This window comes from Melozone crissalis, unplaced genomic scaffold (assembly GCF_028551555.1).
Source record: "Melozone crissalis strain CALT ecotype California unplaced genomic scaffold, PUWL_Pcris_2 ptg000096l_1, whole genome shotgun sequence".
NCBI classification, from domain to species: domain Eukaryota; kingdom Metazoa; phylum Chordata; class Aves; order Passeriformes; family Passerellidae; genus Melozone; species Melozone crissalis.
Genome location: NW_026535873.1, coordinates 2,320,856 through 2,326,428, shown reverse-complemented (window position 1 = coordinate 2,326,428; position 5,573 = coordinate 2,320,856). Strand labels below are relative to the sequence as shown.

Here is a 5,573-nt window from a genome sequence, read left to right as displayed (position 1 = left end):
GACATAATCAGTGGGATATATCTACGTGTGATGAGTGTCCTTGCCACAATGTTTGGATATGTGAATTTCTTTTTTCTTCATCTCCAAGAGAAAGCTGCTTCTGTGGCATGGTGGGAGAGGGAGCTGACTTTGTGTTCATTCAAGGGATTGTCTTCAGATCTGTGTTCTACATAGGGACTGATAAATCTTCTGGGAATCCACTGGGGTCCTGTATCTGTAGAAACACAAGCATATTTTGTCACCCACATAATGAGAGGCTATGGCCCTTCAACAATTTTAGATTCCTGATTCTGGTCAAGTACTGGTGGTCCTTCTTTGAGGTGTGTGTACATGTTGTTATGAAAGTGCCTTAAGACAGGGGGGTTTGGTTCTTTGTGAGAGCAATTCGTGAAAGGTATATGACATTAGAATTAATGAAATTCGAATAACGTAAAGTTCTTTGCACAGTCTCTCCTGTATAGAGAGAGCCAGGGGCTATGTACAAATCACAAACGGGAAAGGCACTTCTGTGGAACGTGCCTTGAGCTGTTTTATTTTTCAGCATCAGTCTCATTACATGGTTATGACAATGGGAAGATGCCAGCAGCTAACATCCCAAGCAGCAGACCAAGAACTTAATAGTACAACTTAATTTATAAGTTTTTTAACCAATCCCACAAAGCAAAAGCATATTGACAGCAGTTCTATCCAACCACTATAAGCACATGTACCTTTGGTAAAACCAATGCTTGCTTATTTTGAATACAATACCTGCTTGTAAGCTTTAAAACACAATGCACAGAGCTCCATTATTAAGCTTCAAACTTCCTAATATCTTGCCAGAAAAACTTTTCTGTATCTTAGGGAGTTATTCTAGACAAGCGTTAAGACATAGACCATTGTTCTATTTCTCCTTGCTTTTCTACTTTTTAAATAATTTTTATGCTGGCCTATCTCATGGCTACTGCTTAGCTCCAACCACAGTTCTGCTGTCTCTGAGGCCTGCCTTTTGCAGCTTCCCCAAAACCCTCTGATTTTGTGGATTCCCACACTGAACACAAGTTCAGCTATTTTAAATCAAATGCTCACTGATGCAGATAGTATTAGACATGGCACACTGCAAAATAGAGCTGCTATAGATTTTTTGCAGTTAGCACATGGACACAGGTGTGAGAATTTTGAAGGAATGTGTTTTATGAACCTACTCTCTTCCACTCACAGGAAACTCAAACAACTAGAAGACAACATGAAGAAATTAACTGTGAATGATTTGGGCTTGGATGAATGGTTTGAGGGATGGGGAATAACTGGATGATTGAAAGATACCTCAAAGGGAGCTTTGTTATTACTAGTAGTTATTATTATATTGCTTTGTATTATTCCATTCATAGTGAAATTGGTGACCTGCTTGGTAGAAAAAACAGTGAAAAGGATTTGGCTGGTGCAAGAAGAAGAAGAAGAAGAAGGGGGAATTGTAGCAATGTATCTGAACAACTTGGGCCACACTGTGCATGAGCCATGTTGCTGGTAGTCGTTCTTATCAGAGCCCTCTGGATTTCATCAAGGTTACTAAGACAGAAACTGTGCTAAATGAAGAAAGAAAAGGCTGAGAAACAGAATACCAAGACCACAAGAACTCTATAACAGAGGGCTGTGAACCACCTGAACTGTAACCAGTCACATACTCTGAGAAGCGAGTGCAGAACACAAGGACAAGAGAGAGGCTCCAATGAAGAAGAGCGTGATCAGTGTATGCAGTAGGGTTAAAATGTATAAATAGGTGCATAATGTAAACAATAAATGGCTTCTGCTTAATCATACTGGTTAGTAGTATGGGAGCCCTGTTTGCCTGGGAAGGAGGGAGGATTCTTTTCCATAAAAAGGAAAGCACTAAGCCAGGAGCAGGAGACAAGTGACCCTTGCAGGCCTGGGGCCTCATTGCCTCCTTGTCCCTGCTCAGCAGCCTGGCAGGGGCTGCCCCATGCTCCTGCCCTTGCCATTGCACATTCCCACATGCCAGTGCCCATCCCGGCAAGAGCCCTGAGCAAGGAGGGAGGGACAGCATCTGCCTAGCCAGGGGCTGGGGCTCAGGCCTTGGCCCTTTACATTCCTCAAACACATCCAGCTTTGCTCAGCACCAGAGACACCTTGGCCTTGTTTGTCCCCAGCTGTCATCACTGCCTCCAGTGTTCTGCTCTAACTGGAACCTGGGGACACATTCTCAGGGAGACTTATTAAACTTTTAGAAACTTCAGAATTTCAATTTAACTTAGAGTTCTTGAGAAGTTTTTTGAACACTCTCTCAGAGATTGAGTCTGATGTAAACAACACCAAATCACTGAGGGGCTCATTAAAGTCCTTGTGCTGTGTTTGTGCTGCTGAGCTTTAAAGGAACAGCTCTTCCCAGGCCCATCTCCTCTCCCAGCCCAGCAGGGCTGACGGCTCTGCCTGCAGGCACTGAGGGGACAGGAGCCAGGCAGAGACAGGCTAAAGGCAATCAGGATTGGGAAGACATTGAGCTGAGACTTCACTTGGGGAAAGATCTTCACAGCCCTGTGCATGGTGAGTGTGTGGGTGCAGGGCAATGTCCCCTGTGCTCCTGGGGGGATCTCCTGAAGCCAGCACACCCCACAGCCTGGGGGATGTGTCAGGAGGACCCTCCCAGTTTCTCTGTGACACAGGAGCAGGAGGAGGAGGATGTGCTGCAGAGTGGGGCTGCCCTGGGCACTGTCAGAGGGACAGGGCAGGACGGCTCCTGCTGCCAGGGACGGCTGCAGGGGCTGAAGCTGGGGCTGCAGCCAGGGCTGCCCAGGGCTGTCCAGCTCCTGCAGCCCTCAGGGCTCTTGGCCAGCCCAGGGCATGTGCCACCTGCCAGGGGCAGCTCTCAGCCTGCCTGGCAGCTCCCCATGGATGCTGCAGGGAAGAAATTGGAGGTGGAAGGAGCCACCCGCATCAGGGCAGATTCCTCCTGCTCTGGAGATGGTGCTGCATGGCCAGGGCTGCTCTCAGCTTCCTCCCCAAGGGAAGGGAAAGGGGCTGTCAGCTTTGGCTGTGTCACTGACACTCCTGCACTGTCACCCTGGGCATCAGCAGATGGGCCTCAGAACTCCCTCAGAAAGTGCCTCCTCAGCCTCCTCTCCCTACAGACAGCAGCAGCAGCACCTTGGCTTGCAGCATCTCTGTTTGTCTGGCCTGCCCTTAAGGCCCTGCTGCCAGGGAGATGCCCCTTGGCAGTGCCCTTTGCTGGGAGGTGTCTGCAGGGCAGAGCTGAGACCCCAGGGCTGGGCTGGGATCTGGCAGCAGTGGCAGGGACAAGGCTTGGGTAAAGAAAAACAGCTCCCAGTAGGCACAACTCCAGGCAGCAGAGAGTCACGTCAGGCTTTTGTATCCCATCCTGGCAAGCTGCACAGGGAAAGAGGAAAGGGTTTGGAGAAAATTAGTTTTCAACCACAGAATTTACTAAGTCCACTTTACTTTTCAAGAAAGTTTTAAGTGTGATTATGCTGAAATAGAGAGTGGTAAAAGGAACAAAGTGAACCTGTGTGTTTCCAGCAGGTCTGACTGCACTGGGGCACAGGGAGCCCTGTTTTCCCTCTGAGCTCCGCATTGTTCAGGCTGAGAGCAATGCTGAAGAGGAGGCAGTAACTAAGCAGCACAAACCCAAACTCAAATAAAGTTAAGGAAAATTCTCCCACAGGAAGAGAAGTAATTTTGAGGGAATTCCAAATAAAACACATAGGATTGACTCAAAAAATTGGTCCAGTTATTCAAGTCTTCATTTAAAAGTCCATGATTCCCAGAGTAAAAAAATTTCCAATCTGGCACTGCCATTTCCTTCTCTGACAGGTGTTAATCCTTTATAAATTACCATACATAGGGCTGCAAATGTGCAACAGCAGCTCCATCAGGCACTTCCTCCTGCTAGCATTGACAGACACACGGCAGCTGCAGCTCCTGCACTTCTGCCTCTTGCTGGGCATCTCCCTGGCTGCCCTCCTGGGCAACGGCCTCATCATCAGCGCCGTAGCCTGCCGCCACAACCTGCACACGCCCATGTTTTTCTTCCTGCTCAACCTGGCCCTCAGCGACCTGGGCTCCATCTGCACCACTGTCCCCAAAGCCATGCACAATTCCCTCTGGGACACCAGGGACATCTCCTACAAAGGATGTGCTGCACAGCTCTTTCTGTATGTATTTTTCATTTCAGCAGAGTTTTCTCTCCTGACCGTCATGTGCTACGATCGCTACATGTCCATCTGCAAACCCCTGCACTACGGGACCCTCCTGGGCAGCAGAGCTTGTGCCCACATGGCAGCAGCTGCCTGGGCCAGTGCCTTTCCCTATGCTCTGCTGCACACAGCCAATACATTTTCCCTGCCCCTGTGCCATGGCAATGCCCTGAGCCAGTTCTTCTGTGAAGTTCTTTAGATCCTCAAGCTCTCCTGCCCACACTCCAACCTCAGGGAACTTGGGCTCATTGTAGTTGGTGCCTCTTTAGCTTTTGGTTGTTTTGTGTTCATGGTTTTCTCCTATGTGCAGATCTTCAGGGCTGTGCTGAGGATCCCCTCTGAGCAAGGACGGCACAAAGCCTTTTCCACCTGCCTCCCTCACCTGGCCGTGGTCTCCCTGTTTGTCAGCACCTCATTTTTTGCCTACCTGAAGCCCCCCTCCATCTCCTCCCCATCCCTGGATCTGGCAGTGTCAGTTCTGTACTCGGTGGTTCCTCCAGCCTTGAGCCCCCTCATCTACAGCCTGAGGAACCAGGAGTTCACGGCTGCAGTGCGGACACTGATGACTGGACGCTTTCAGAAACATTAAAAGGCTGACCAGTTTGTACAAATAATTTGTAATAAAAGTAATCTTTGATTGTTCCTGTTGATTTGGTTGTGACGTTTATTTTCCTGTGTTTTAGTCTTTCAATATTGTCCAGAAAGAAAGTCCATTCCTTTTGCCATTTCTCATTTTGTTTCTTTTCACCTTTGCTGTGGCCCCAAGCTGTGTCAAAGAGGAGCTGAGCTCCAGTGGCTTTCAATGAAGTAAAGGATCTCCTAGCAAAGTTTTCACCAGAGACCCTTGTTTTGTTCCCTGCTCTGGAGCTGCAGGAACAATGCCTGTGTGCAGAGCTGGGGACAGATCAATGCTGGTACAGAAGCCCTGCTCCTGCTGGCCACACCATTCCTGATCCAGGCCAGCAGCCATTGGCCTTCTTGCCCACCTGGGCACAGTGCTGCCTCATGTCCAGCCTGCTGTCCATCAGTGCCCCCAGGTCCCTTTCTGCCTGGCCGCTGTCCAGCCACTCTGTCCTCAGCCTGTAGCACTGCCAGGGTTGTTGTGGCCAAAGTGCAGGATCCGGCACTTGGTCTTGTTCAACCTCACCTTGTTGGATTTGGGCCCTGGATCCAGCCTTTCCAGGTCCCTCTGCAGAGCCCTCCTACCCTCCAGCAGATCCACACTCACACCCAGCTTGGTGTTAGCTGCAAATTTGCTGATGCTGGACTCAGTCCCCTCATGCAGACCATTAGTAATGATGTTAAACAGGACTGGACCAAACTCTGATCCCTGGGGGACACCATTGGTGACTGGATGCAGCACCA

General features: G+C 49.2%; 1 pseudogene; it reads left to right on the top strand.

The window, feature by feature from the left end:
- Nucleotides 1-4,245: 4,245 nt before the first annotated feature.
- LOC128947326 (olfactory receptor 14J1-like) lies at nt 4,246-4,797 on the top strand (annotated as a pseudogene).
- Nucleotides 4,798-5,573: the final 776 nt, after the last annotated feature.